The 14405-nt window shown below is 42.2% G+C and overlaps 1 protein-coding gene and 1 long non-coding RNA gene across 5 annotated transcripts in view; one reads left to right on the top strand and one right to left on the bottom strand.

Moving 5' to 3' along the window:
• LOC109314604 overlaps nt 1–11076 on the bottom strand; it is an 11979-nt gene extending 903 nt beyond the window's left edge. The window contains exons 1-2 of the long non-coding RNA XR_002102323.1: nt 11066–11076; nt 7571–7574 (exon numbers count right to left, since the gene is read on the bottom strand). This is a non-coding gene — a long non-coding RNA (uncharacterized LOC109314604). The remainder of the gene's footprint in view (nt 1–7570; nt 7575–11065) is intronic.
• Nucleotides 1–14405, top strand: part of FBXL7 (F-box and leucine rich repeat protein 7) — a 330312-nt gene that overhangs the window by 125008 nt on the left and 190899 nt on the right. The window lies entirely within an intron of this gene.

Raw genomic sequence — 14405 nt, forward strand, 5'->3', positions numbered from 1 at the left:
CAGTCCCTCAGCCCCACTTACCTTAGGGGGATCAGCTGCTGCTGCCCTCTCAGCTGCTCCGCTCGCCGCCGCCGCTGCTACTGCTGCACTCTCCTCCGCTCCGGGTCCAGAAAGGAGGCACACGTGTGGGAAGGACACACGTGCGCGTGTGTCCCTCTTCTCCCCACTGCTCCTGACCTCCAAGAGGTCACTAACAAATCACTAACTGCTTTTGAAAACTGAGCCAAATCTGTCTTTAAAAAGAAGCTCACCAATTTGGGTAGGTTAAACCTTAATAAAATACTGATGTTACATAACTTATTCCTAGTTTTGGCTTTTTCTGGCATTTCTCTTACACTGCCGGGATTTCAAATATTTCCAAAAAATAGTTTAAAATCTAATAAATGCTCTCAGTAAAAGAAGTTGTAAGATTCCATTATTACTATCAATTATGTTGTCTCTGAATAAATCAGGAGTTTGCCTAAGGGTGAATGGGAAAAGGGACAAGAATGAAAAGTAATGTATATGCCTATAAACATGTAGGTTTTTAACATATAATTTTGGGTTTCTTAAACCCTGATGGAAACTCTTCTTGACTGTATTGGAAAATGAGGTCCTGTAGGTTTCATTGTTAGTATATTTTTGTAAGGGAATTAACATGGATGAGCATATTCTCATTAAAACTCTAGGAAAAACAAGTATTAACTAGAAAAAAATCCCCCAAAACCTGAGGAAAGTGATCATACATCTAGAACTCTCAATGCAATACTCAGCATAAATTCAGAATTATGGAACACAACTAAAGGTGTATAAATTAACACACAAATGTAGCAAATGACTTTCATTTATAATACCTAGTTTGTATCTCTATTGTTATACTGCTGCCTGTGTTCAATAACATATTTCAACAGTTTAAAACATCATTCTTATCTTCAGGTTGCATTCTTATTTTTCTTGCATCCTTGTTTTCAAAATATCTGTATGGGCATTTTGGGGCAAAAGGGTCAATACCAGATGTGCCTTGCCTCTTTTGATGTTTTGGAGTGTGCAAAAATAAAGAAGTTTTGAACATGGTTTTACACGCTACTAATTTGACTTCAAGGACGTTTGCCGTTTATTTAATCAAAACCAAGTAGCTTTAAGCCTCCCTGTGGATATATTTTCATAACAAGGTAAATAAACAATATTTTCTTTAAGTCACAGAATACATATTTAACTCCTTAGCTACACAGAGCATCACTGTAATCTTCTGTTCCAGTAGCATTATGACTTCTTCATTATATGGTAATTAATATGGGAGCTGCTTTTCTATACTGACATCCTGTATTACCTGAAATTCAGTACAACAGTAAAGATTAGATGCAGAGTAGTTATTTCAGAGAAATCGAAGAAAAAGCAGTGTATGCAGGATCTGAAAGAGACGTTATTGGTGGAAGGGGGGTGTATCTTGATTAAAGTCAATTAAATTGCCTTTGAAGAGGAAAGTTTTCTTCCTTAGCTTAAATTTCAAGCTCAGTGGTGTTCCTTTTTAGACTCCTAAGAAATAGGAGGGAGGTGGGATATGTAATAATTTTGCCAAATCTATAAGCTCTTAACTTTGCTATGTGGCTGGATCCCTTTGGTAGTTGTTAAGCTGGCTGGTATTCCAGAGACTTTTTTGACTAACCAGGTCTATGGGAGTGATTCTTGGAAACAGATACTGAAGGCAATAGTGGATTAATAGTTAAAAGGTTATCTTTCTGAAATTGAAGAGCTAATCAAATACTTAAGTGTGTGTGTCAGTGTGTACACTATTTTCTCCTATTAACTTAAAGCTCGGTGTTATCCCCTACTCTGGGTATCATTAAGTCTCAAAATTATGTTGTCAGTAAAGGTCAAGTGGATAGATCTAGTTATAATAAACTACATTGATTAAGAGATTCTGTGTTAGAAATTGTCAGGGAAACAAGTGTCAGAGGATAACAAGTATCCCAAAGTATCTGTTAGCTAACAAATACTACTTTCATAAAACTAGATCCTCCAAGGGTGAGACTCCCTAAATCATTTTGTGGTGGTGCTTTTTTTACTTCTGTATGTGAGATATGATATTTGCCTGTTCTGATCTCTCTTTGTTAGGGTAGAATGTACAGCCCCACATGGGTAAAAAACAGGCTTTGTTACTTAAGTGATTGATCGCTTTTTTCTTTCTTTGGTGCAGTAGAAGTATCTTATTAAATTTCATATGAAGTTATGTACCTTGGGTATGCTTGCTGTGTGTCCAGTTCATGAATTTCAAGGTGTGGGAGGACACATTCAAATGCGAGAACAGTTAGAGTTCTGTCAGGTACATAAAGAAGTAGAGTTAAAGGTCTGTTTCCTGAACTGTGAGAGCACATCAGTCTTGGCAACTCTTGCCTCAGCCTCTTCCTTTGAACTTCATGGACCATTAGCTTTTTTTTTTTTTTTAAACAAAGCCTGACCTCAGTATGCTGTCTGCCATTGCACTACCTCTCATATGGTTTCTTGTGTCCTTGGTGCCATGAACCAGGATTGTCTTTGTAGTGTATACCTGGTCCTTTTATATAGAAAGAAAATGGACAACCTGTATGGTATGGTATGAATTGTGTGGCAGTGTAATTTTTGTATTGATGGTTTCTTAGACCAAAAAACATCCTTACTCCTAATATTTAGTTGTACACTAAGGGTGCGTCCAGATGAGCATGCTGTGTGCCTCTTGCAGCACCTCAAAGCCTTTTGAGATGCTGCAATAGGCATGTGTGGGAACAAAAAAAAATGTTCTCTGCACTGCAGATTTGTAGCACAGGGGCAAAATTAGACCCCTAGATATTCAGGGGTCAAAAAATATCCTAGGCAAAATAAGCGGTGCGGGGCATGGTCCAGGACCCAATGGAAGAATCTGTGCAGTAACAAAAACTAGGAAATTGGAAATTTTGTTAAGGTTCCTGGAAAGTAAATGCTCCTTTGGCACAGCTTCTACGTGCCCTGCTGAAGGGTTTGCTGTTATCCTGCCTCTTCTTCTAGTAAGCACAATCTGGTGAAAATGTGACTGTAAACTGTAGTTACTTCCTGATCATGAGAAGTGTAACTTGTCAGAAACTTGCACCATCTGGGACTTAGCTAGTCTGGCAAAATCTTGAGCTGACACTAATTTACCCATGGTAATTTGATTACTTCAATTTCACCTTCTAAGGACAGAAGTTCTGTTGGTGCTACTGCCTAGGTAACAGCTAGTTTACAAGTCAAGAATTTTCAAAGCATCCTGAAAAAATTCTCATTTTGTTCTCAACATTCTAAAATGGACTGAGAAACTGCATAAAATACTGGGTACCAACTTGGTTGTTGGCTTCAGGGCTCATTGCTAGAGTTGAAATCTGGAATGACCTCAGCAGATTTTGTCATGTTTGGATGAGGTACAATCAATCCATTTCAAACCGTTGACAACAAAGAGATGCTCTTGTGCAGGGTGGATTCGATTTAGTTTGAAGAACTAAAATAAATTAGTTTGAATTACTGGTCAGAAAGCCTCAACTTAATCATTGGTTTCTGCAAAAAGTTCATTCTTGTTGTTTGCTATAATCTTCATTAAAATATTATTTCTATGATTCCCAAATAGGGCACTCTTATGGCCTGGCAAGCCTGCTATTGTGATATGTTTTCCCTTCTACTCACTAGATCACAAATCAGTGGAGAGGCTATACTCAGAAACTTTTTCCTCAAGACTTCTGGAATATTCGCTCCAAATGTTTCTCCTTTTGTTTCTGTTGTCCCTCCCTCCTTGCATTTATCTCCAAACTCTTCCTTGTTACCCAGATCCACCCACAACAATCCTCTTCTATTAATTTAACTTCTTGAAACTTTGCACTTTTAGAGAGAGATAAAGGCTTGACTTTGTACACAAACTTGCAGAGAGACAATAGGGTGATCAATAGGTAATCAGGTCTGTTATCGCTCATCTCCATATATTACTCTTCACAAGGATGTTATCTCTGGAGAGACCAATCCACAGTTTGAGAACTAAAACTAAGCATCACTAAGATGCTTAATGGAATCTTCAAGACCAAGTCCCATAGGGTTTTCTTTAACCTTTTACTAATCTATAGAGGAGCCCCTGGAAAACCCATAAGATTGGGCCCTTAATATGGCCTGTGGTGACCTACTTATAAAACATTTAGAAAAGTTACATGAATATATTGTCTCAAATAGTACATAATTAGAAGTTATAATCCCTATTTCATGATGATATCTTTAAGCTCTAACATATTAAATTAAAACTATCTTTATATAGATTTATTTTTGTTTTAAAAACATTTTAACAAAAATAAATAAAAATATGATTAAATTTTAAAAAATTCTGATTTTTTTTTTTTATTTTTATTTTTTCAAAAGGTTGATTTTTATACATCCTGCTCTTGTGGTGTTATATCTCACTCTATTTTCATGATAGCTAGACCAACCAGCAGCAAGCCCACCCAACTACGTAGTTTCCTAAGAAAAAATAAAAAATGGCAAATTATGTTGAAAACAAGGTACACAGTGCAGGAAGAAGAGAGCTGTCATGGAATCGTACAGTGGATAATACAATTGTACAGAGCCTTCCCTGCTGCATTAGCAGCTGTCAATTTCATGGCTGTGGTTAGTGATACTTAACGTTTCCATGGAGCTCCCAAAAAGTAAACCATGCCTCTGGGAGTCATGTTTTTACACAGCTTTGAAATTGAGATTGAGTGGGAGGGATAGAACCTGTCCTATAAATTTTCAAGCTGGAAAAAAGTGGGAGAAATATTTTGTAATAGAAGCTACTTGTTGCTTGTTGAAACTTGGCTAAAGAAAATAATTGCACTGGAAGCTGCTTAAATACAGTATTTAGGGTAGGGATGGTCACTATCAGCTATGTAAAAGTGGCTAAACAGTTCCATATGTTGAATATCCTATCTTCTCTCACATCACTACCAAAGGCTGTTTCTGGCAAGCACCCTTGTGTTTCAGGTATTTGGAGCTGGCTCTGGAAAAAGTATATTTACTTGTATTTCCGAGTGTTTCTGTGTGTTTCATTTGACCCTGTATGGGTAATCAAGGAACAGTTCCCTGCTTAATATAAAGTGTCTTTTATTATAGCAGTTTCTTACAGAGCTGTTACAGGGCCTACTGTTGTCCCCCAGGCTCTCTAACTCTCTTCCTCTTCTTGTCTTCTCCCCCTCACTTCCTGTTCCTCTCTTGGACTCCTTCTTTCTCCTGCTGCTGGTTTTGCCTCTGAGATTCATACACGTTGTTACATCTTTCCTTTCAACAGTTCAAAACAGATGATTAACTTATTCCCCTGGTTGAGCCAGAGGTTGCTAGCACATAGCCCAGCATGCAAACCAAGCCTTTACCGCTGGTCTGCTGTGTTCTTTAGGGCTCATAGGACCGAGCCTTGCAGAACCCCACTGCCCACATCCCTCCAGATCGAAAATGACCCATCCACCACCACTCTCTGGGTGTGGCCCTCCAGCTGGTAGGCGACCCATTTGACTGTGTGGGTGTTGACCCCACAGCCCCCCAGTTTCTTAATGAGAACGGGATGAGAGACGGTGTCAAAGGCCTTCCTAAAGTCTAGGAAGACTATCCACTGCATCAAAGTATTTGGTGATCTGGTCGTAGAAGGCCACTAGGTTGGTCTGACAGGACCTGCCGCTAATGTACCCATGCTGGTTGCCCCTAAGCATAATCTCCCCTGCTGGCCCCTAGTGGACATGTGCCAGAATAATTCTCTCAAAAAGCTTACCCAGATCGAGGTAAAACTAACTGGCCTATAGTACCCCAGGTCCTCCTTCCTCCCTTTTTTGAAGATGGGAACCACGTTGGCCCTCTTCCAGTCCCCTGGCACCACATGAGAGTACCATGAGTGCTCATAAAGCCGTGCCAGGGGTCTCGCAATAACCTCAGCTAATTCCCTCAGTACTCTAGGGTGGAGATTGTCTGGACCAGCTGACTTGAATACATCCAGTCCCTCCAGAAGTTCCCTAACTATTTCCTCAGTAACCCTTGGCCTATGTGCACCTCCCCTGAGGTCTAAGGGGGCCCAGAGTGAGGTGGCTGTTCTGGTCCGTGCTCAGGAAAATGGAAGCAAAGAAATCATTAAATAGGTTAGCTTTGTCATCTGGTGTGACAGCCAAATTACCTAGCATGTCTTGCAGGGGCCCCATGTTACCCGGAACCTTCTTTTTGCCCCCTATATATTTAAAAAAGAGCTACTTGTCCTTGATCCAGGAAGCTAGTCCCAGTTCCATCTCCGCCTTGGCCTTCCTGACTGCCTCCCTGAATCTCCAAATAACAGCAGTATAATCCTTCCTGGTGATGGCCCCTCCCTTCCATTGGGTGTACGCCTCCCTTTTGGCCAGGAGACTTTCTTGGATTCTTTTGGTGAGCCATGGGGGCTTTTGCGCCCTCCTGCCCCCTTTGATTCATGTTGGGATTACTTCCCTTTGGGCTTGGAGAATCGTCAAAGTCGGCTTGATCCTGATCTTTTGCTCAATTGTATTTCTGCTCTGCCAGCACTCTGCAGCTGCTTCCAGTTATGCTCTGTTGCTGTTCACTATTTGTGACAACTGTGTAGGATTTATCTCCCACTTTACCCTCAACAGTGGCCTTTCCACATTCTTTCACATGTGGACTTACTGGTTGTACCCAGACCTTGCACAGTGGTCTCAGGTCCCTGGCTCCTTGGTTATGCCATGATACTTGTTAAGACTTGCTTTTTTAGCTGCTTCCATGTACTGTCACCCCTTCCCTCCTGGGGTTTTGGCAAGCAGTCTGTCATGGGGAGTAATGGCTTAGTTCTCTGGCCCATTAATCTTTGGGCTGGGTTACAGCCCATTCCTTGGGAGGAGGGTGTGTTGTGATGGTCCAGTAGAGCTAGCTGGGGATCCCCTGCAGTCTTATTTGCCTTCAACAAGAATCTCTTGGCTGTCTTTACTGCTGATTCAGTCTTCCCATTGCTTTGTAGGTATTCAGGGGATGATGTCTTATGCTGGAATTCCTATCTAGTGCAGAACCATTTGAATTCTCTTGAGATGTATTGTGGACCATCGTCTGAGAACAGAATGTCAGGTATCCCATGTCACGCAAAATGAGTCTTCAGCTTCCTGACCACCATTCCTGCCTAAGTGTCTTTGAGGGTAATCAACCTTCCAAATGTCAGAATAGTAGGCTACGGTGACCATATAGTTTCTGTCATTGACATTGAACAAGTCAGTCCCTACCTTCTCCCAGGGGCAAGAGGGGATGTCATGAGGGTTCAACGTCTCTTTTTGCTGTTTGTCACTGTATTCGGTCCACACCTCACACTGTTCCATGTATGTTCTCAAGAGGGCATTCAAGCATGGCCAGTAGATGCACTCCCATGCTCTCCTGAGGCATGATTCTATTCACATGTCTGAAGCATGGAGTCGGTTCATGATGTCTCGCTGCAGAGCTACTGGGATTCATTATCCTGTCTCCCATGAACAGAATCCTATCCTGATCCCTCCATTGCTAGTATGTGGCAACTTCTGGTGGTACTTGTGCTGCGGTCAACCCTCTAGGATGGTTTGTTTTGTTGCATGGAGCACACTGTCCTGTTCTGTACTCTTTTTTGTATTGCTTTGAGACTGCTTTTGGAGATGGGCAAGTCTTGTACCATATTAATGGACTCGATCTCCTGTTCTACAGATCCATCTGTGCTGCATTGTGGAAGGTATGCTCTACTTAGTGTGTCTGCCACTTCCAGGGACTTCCCTGGGTAGTACTTTTATACTCGTATCATAGACCTGGAGTCTCAGCAGCATGTGTTGATGTCTCTTAGGGGCACTCAGCAAGGGTTTTTTCATTATGATCTCTAATGGTCTGATTGCACATGTACTCTGTTCAAAGGTGAAATGATGGAACCATTCCAGTCCAAACAATACTGCTAGTAACTCCTTTTCTATCTGTGTGCATCTCCTTTCGGTTTCAGTCATTGCTCTACTAGCAAAAGCTATGGGCTGCTAGTTCTGCATTAGTACTTTTCCCAGACAACTTCCTGATGCATCAGACTGTAGTACTATTTGCTCAGCTGTGTTGTAGTACTTCAGTGTTGGGGCGTTGCTGATGAGTTTTGTTTTTTTTTAAAATTCTTTTGAATGCCTCCTCTTGGGTTTGTGCCTATTCCCAGGCTGCATCATTGTGTGTTAGCAACTTGAGTGGCTCACAAGCATTAGACAAGTGTACACCAAGATGTGGACAGATAGTTAACCATCCAAATAAAGCGCTGGACTCCTTTGATATTCTGTGGCCTGGCCGTCTCCATAACGGATCTCACCTTCTCCAGGTCTGGCTGTAGTCCTTCCAAAGTTATTAGATGTTCAATGTTAAGGTACTTCTGTTCTTCTCAGCTGTATTTTGTCGGCACTCCATTTAATGTGCCTCTCCCAACATCCGTTAAGGAGTTGTTGCAGTTTGGCATCATGGTCACATATCACCTCTTCCTTATCATCCCCAATGTTGATATCCGAAAGACCTTCCAACTCCTGGCTCAGCTTCTGCTGGAAAACTTCTGAAGTTGGGCTGATCCCCATGGGCATCCTTAACCAGCAGTACCTGCCAAAGGGTGCACTAAAGGTTATCAGGTGGCTGGATGATTCTTCTAGCTCCACATGCCAAAATCCATTCTTGACTTCACAAACTGTCAACACTTTTGCCCTAGACAGGTCATCCTCAATCACTGACAGTGGGTAGTGGGCTTCTTTCGAGTGCCCTGTTAAGTGGTTTTGGATCAATTTAGATTCTCTAATGGCTTCTTTACTACTACTAGGCTGCTGATCCAGTCAGTGTTTTTTGCAACTGGTGTGATAATGCCTCTTTTCGACAAGTTTGTCAGTTCTTTCCTCAGTGGCTCCAGCAGGGCTAGCAGGATTCTGCATTTTGGTAGTTGTACTAGTTGCACCTGTGGATCTATTTCAAACTCCAGTTTGCCTTCCAAGAGCCCAGTGCCCTGGAATGTGTCTCCATATTTTAACAGAATGTTAGGTAGTGAACTTAATGACTGTTCTTGCTCTTCTGTGACCTGGAAGATGTTGTGGTATTACACTGTAATTAAATCTGTGGCCTGTGCTGTCCAGCAGTGGATGGGTGTCCACCCTGTCAATCACTATAAATTACAGGTGGTACTGTTTCTCGTGGCATGGATTTCTTATAGTCACCCAGCGCTTTCCTAGCGGCCTCACAGTTGTTTTGTTATATATTAAAAGCACTTGGTGACATTTTTCCAGTCTGATGCTGCCACTCAAATTCACAGGAAGGACATTGCAAGCGGCTCCACAATCCACCCAGAATCTTAGAGATCTTTGCTCTAGCATCATTGTTCCAAATATAGCTGAGTTGTTGCCCACTTTTTTTTCTGTAACATGTATATCCTGTGAGTCTGTCAAATTTTACATTGAAAGCTTCTTCCTCATCTGTAGTTTCCTGATCCTTCATTACTGTGTGGACTTTTTTTTCTATTTGGGTGGCTATGACACTGACCCCTGAAATGATTCTGTTTTCCACATGTTTTGCACTCTTTTCCATAGGCTGGTCTTTCTGCCTTTCGTGCAGCTTCCTGCAGTAGAAGCACTGAATCATATTGTCAGCGTTTGCAGTTGGCCTGTCAGGTTCCTGCTTTCCAGAGTCCTTTAGGTTGAGCCTGTGAACCTGCTCTGTACATGTGGCTGTTGATATAATTTTGATCCTTTGTTTAGACCATTCTGCTGCCCTTGCAATTTGGTGACATTTTTTCCAGGGTTAGAGCTACCTTTCTTAGTAGTCTCTCCCTCCTGGCAGAGTCCTGTGTGCCACACAATCCTATCCTGGATTAGGGAGTCTTTTATGTCTCCAAAGTTTCATGAGGATGCCAGAGTTTTCAGTGCTTCTATTATAGGCTTATAGAATATAGGCTTCTATTCCTTTCTCTTCCTCTTGATTTCTGGTGAAAAACTGGTATCTCTCTACAGTCTCATTTTTCCTGGGGTCACAGTATGCATCAAACACTTCTATTAACTGTTTTAGTGTGTCAGGGTTCCCTGACATCAGTGTCGGCCTTACTTCATGGCCTTGCCCCCCCCCGCCACTAGATAGTAAAACAGCTTTACCTTCACTTTCTTTATCAGTCATGGTTAACTCTATATACAAACTGAATTCTTGCTTCTATGTCTGTGCAAGGCTCTTTGTGTTGAAATCCAGCTGTCCTGTGCGCCTCAGTCCCTCCGTGCTTCTTGCAATCTGTTTTAATCACTGCTGGGGCCCAGGTCTCTCTTTTCTCTTGGGCTTCCTCACAGATTTTCTGCTGCCACCATGTTTCGTGTGACCCTGTATGGGTAATCAAGGAATAGCTCCCTACTTAATATAAACAGTGTCTTTATTAAAAATAGCAGTTTCTTACAGAACTGTTACAGGGCCTACTGTTCTCCCCCAGCCTCTCTAACTCTCTTGCTTTTCCTGTCTCCTCCCCCTCACTTCCTGTTCCTCCTTCAGACTCCTCCTTTTGCTGCTACTGGTTTTGCCTCTGAGATCAATACAATGTGCTTGCCTATTTTCTGTTCATTTCTAAATCCCATCTGTGCTCAGCACCTATCTGTACCCATTTAGATCCTTAAAATTTGTATCTTCATATTATTTTATGCACATAGAAACTAATTTAATGTCCTGTCTGTATTTAAATTATCCTTCCATCTTCAGTCTTGTTCCGATTCTCATTCATTGCTAGTCTGTGAGATGTGGAAATTTATTTGTTTAATTCCTTCATCCAGATAAAAAATTCTAGAGCTGCCATTGAAACAGCGGAGTGATCAAATGTTCTTTTTGTCCATTAATATTTTTCCTTTTGTTACTTCAGTATTGAGCTTAATGTGCATGTCTGGTGGTTGTAACAGAGGGTTTTTTTGAAACATCTGGGATCATGAGGGAGTTACATGTACAATTCTGTGTAAAATGAACCATTTCCCCTTTCCAAACTAATAATTTGTCACGTGGAAGATGTCTCCAGTTGATCTGTTAATCTCTAATAAATTTATGAACTTTGAATCTTTGATTCTGCAAGACTGAGCTGGAAAACAAATGTCTTTTCTAAATAAAATTAGGAGATATATATAAAATGGTATTTCTGACTTCTTAATTCAGGCACTTCTGGTTCTTAACTGGGCAGAAGGTGGCTGGGGTGGCACAGCTGCTAAGACACATGGTTGACAGCCTTGAGGACTCAAGTTTGAGGGCTTAACAGATGTGCTTATGGCACAGCTGTTTCAGATTCTAACTAATCTGAATTCTGCTAAATAACTTGTCACAAGGACATGGGAAGGAAGAACTGGGCAGAAAACAAAAGTTCACTTAAGTTCTGTACTTTAACTGTACTTCTTCAAACATCTGCAAGGCTTGGTGGGGGGGTGAGAGTATCTTTTTTCTGCTCAAATGGTTCATTGATTTTATAAAAATTAAAAGTATTCACATGGAAATGGGGAGACTAAGATCTTAAATGTAATTGCTCTGTGACTATTAGTTTGTATGGTACTCAGCATAAAATGGGCTTGGAGCTAATGATTGGAGGCCCCAGTTAAAATATAACACACAAGTTTTTTGATGAAGTACTTGAATTTCAACCAAGGAATATAGTTTTTCACTGAGAGCCTAAGTGTACCATCCAGTACTGTGGTGTGATGATGAGTCACTTGTACTGGGGAAAGCCATCAGAGGGATGGCTTATCCCTAGTAGAAGTGACACAATTTCAAGCAGCCTTGAAACCTGCAGAGCAGATAATGGTGAGCTGCCTAAACAATGAGACTCATGTTGAGCTTGTAGACTGGCCTGTCGCAGAGCACTCGGGTGCCCTGCACCTAAAAGCAGAAATAGCTCAGGACAGACCCCTAGTGGTGAGAAGGGGGAGGCTCAACTGCCAGTCACCAGGGCAGCACAGGTGCTGGTTGCTAGGGGAACCAAGGGGATCAGCTGACAGGAAGGGGCAGGGCTTGGCCCCTTCTTAAGCCCAAGCATAAGGCCAGGAGAGCAGTTCCCCTTCAGGGGCCAAGGAGGGGGGAGCTTGGCTGGTGCAGAGAGAAAGGGGAAGATAGACTGCAGGAGCATCCCCTGGTTGTGGTTGAGTTGGAGTATTTTCCCGGTAGAGACAGAACATGGTTTTTGACCAGATGGTTTAGTTTACGTTATGGCCCAGGGGCTTTGTGTTTTGTGTTTACTATTTTACCGGAGGACCGGGTGAGGCTATTAGGGGTGGAGGAGACCTCATAGGGATGCCATGGTAGCATGGAGTTTCCTGGTGCTGGAGAGGGCGCAGCATTGTTTGGGGGCGCACTGGCCCCAGCCCTGGAGCCAGGGGGCAGTGAGAAGCCCCAGAGCGAGAGGAGGAAGCGAGGAGTCCCGGAGCTAGAGAGGGCAGTGGGGAGCCTCCAGAAGTAAAGAAGAGGGCCAAGGTACAGGGCAAACCATGTCAAGTACCATCTGCGAGGCTTGGGCTGTGGTATAGTGGTGGAAAAAGGAGCTGCAGATAGTGCCCTCTGACACCAGGCATATAAAGTGGGCATCCTCCTGCTAATTACATCACTCAATTAAAATCAAGGCATGGTAGACAAGTAAGCAGGCAGTTAGCCCAAGACAGGAAGGTGGAGCCATAAACAGAAAGGCTTCTGCAAGTTATCCCTGTTACATGGCCTTATTCAAGCACCTTGTTTTGACTTCTGCCCCCTGTTCCTGTGCTCCAGGTGTCTGTGTCAGGTTCTGACTCTTGGCCTCCTATCACTCTCTCTTGAAGGGGCCCTGATCCCCTGAACTATTCTAGCTTCAGCTCTTGACACTGATTCCTGATGCAGAATATCCTGATTCATGACATTTGGGGGTTCTGGACCAATAGAAATTCAGTTCAGTTCTCCTTTGAGAAGCAAGAGATGGTTTCCTTGGTCCAATGGAAGAGCCACAGCCCCTTCCAATGGTAGTGCTCTTTAACTCATTATTCTACTTACTTATTGATTTGGACATTTTCCACTATGTTGTCTTAACATAACAAGGTAGAGGCTTCATCGAATTACTTAGATTTAAACATTTAGGCAGCCCTCCTGCAGCTCTGAGGTGTTGCTGTGCCATCTTCTGTGCAGAATAAGTCCTGAATAGATGCATGATTTAAATTCAAGGTCACATGTACTGGTTGACAGAGGCATGATTCTCTTCTACTGGGCAGATGTCATCTGCATAGGCAAATACCTGGTGTGATCTGTTTAGCTGCAGGTCTTTTCGTCCTTCAGTTGGTTCTCATAACCTTCTCAAGCATCAAGTTGAAAAGCCTTGATGACAGTACTCCTCCTTGTGTGAGTCCTCTATTGATTTACATTGAGTCTGATAGCATTACTTCAAAGTCAGTTCTCACATAACTTCTTGATACTTTAGTGCACATCTTAGTAAGACATACCAGTTTTTTGGGAATTCCAAACTTCGCCATGATTTGTCATAGCGACTCTCTTCTAATACTTTCATAGATTTTGACAAAGTCTATGGAGACTTGATGTACATCTTCTGGAACCTCTCTTCTGTCCAAGGCCCCAACGTTTGGAACAGACTGCCACCTGAGGCAGTTCAGGTGCCCACTTTGAATGCCTTCAAGAGACATTTGGATGCTGATCTTGCTGGGATCCTATGATCCCTGCTGACTTCCTGCCCCTGGGGCAGGGGGCTGGACTCTGTGATCCTCCAGCATCCCTTCCAGCCCAAATGTCTATGAAATCTTTTCAAGCAATAATATAATTGAAAATGTCTAATCACAAGTTGCTCATCTTTCTACTAATCTCCCAGAAGTCCTTGTGCATATGGAAGCAATCAGCTGAACAGCAGTTGACAAAAGTAAGGCAATTGACAAAAGCAGTGCACAGTGATAGTTATTACACTCTCTTCAATCACTTTTCTTGTAAATTGGTCAAAAGAGTACAGAGGTCATAGTCAAGTACCAGAGAAGTTGGGCTTGTTGTCAGTGTCATTTGCATTCAGAAATAAATCTCAAGATTGCAGGAAAATTAGGATAGAGAATGCCAAAGTGGAAAAATAGAGAAATTCAAATATTTAGGAACAATAATAATTGAGGAAAATCAAATAACTGAATAAATCACAGGAGCTTACAGTGCTAATATATGCCTGTTGAGCCTGGATGGCATCAAATAAAATTTCAAGAAACCTCAACATTCAGCTTTATAGTACCATTGTTTAACTTGTCCTTTTATATGGATGTGAATCCTGGGTGCTAACAAAGGCAAATGGAAAAAGGGTGCAAGTGTTTGAAAACAAAGTGCTTAGGAAAATATTTGGTACAGTGGGGAGCCGGAGGAAAAGCAAGGGCAATGTTGGACCCCTGCTAAACCAGATGGGGCAACTGACAACTGATGCCCAGGAAAAAGCCAACCTA

The sequence above is a fragment of the Crocodylus porosus genome, unplaced genomic scaffold (assembly GCF_001723895.1).
Source record: "Crocodylus porosus isolate Cpor-Errol unplaced genomic scaffold, CroPor_comp1, whole genome shotgun sequence".
In the NCBI taxonomy this organism is placed as follows: domain Eukaryota; kingdom Metazoa; phylum Chordata; order Crocodylia; family Crocodylidae; genus Crocodylus; species Crocodylus porosus.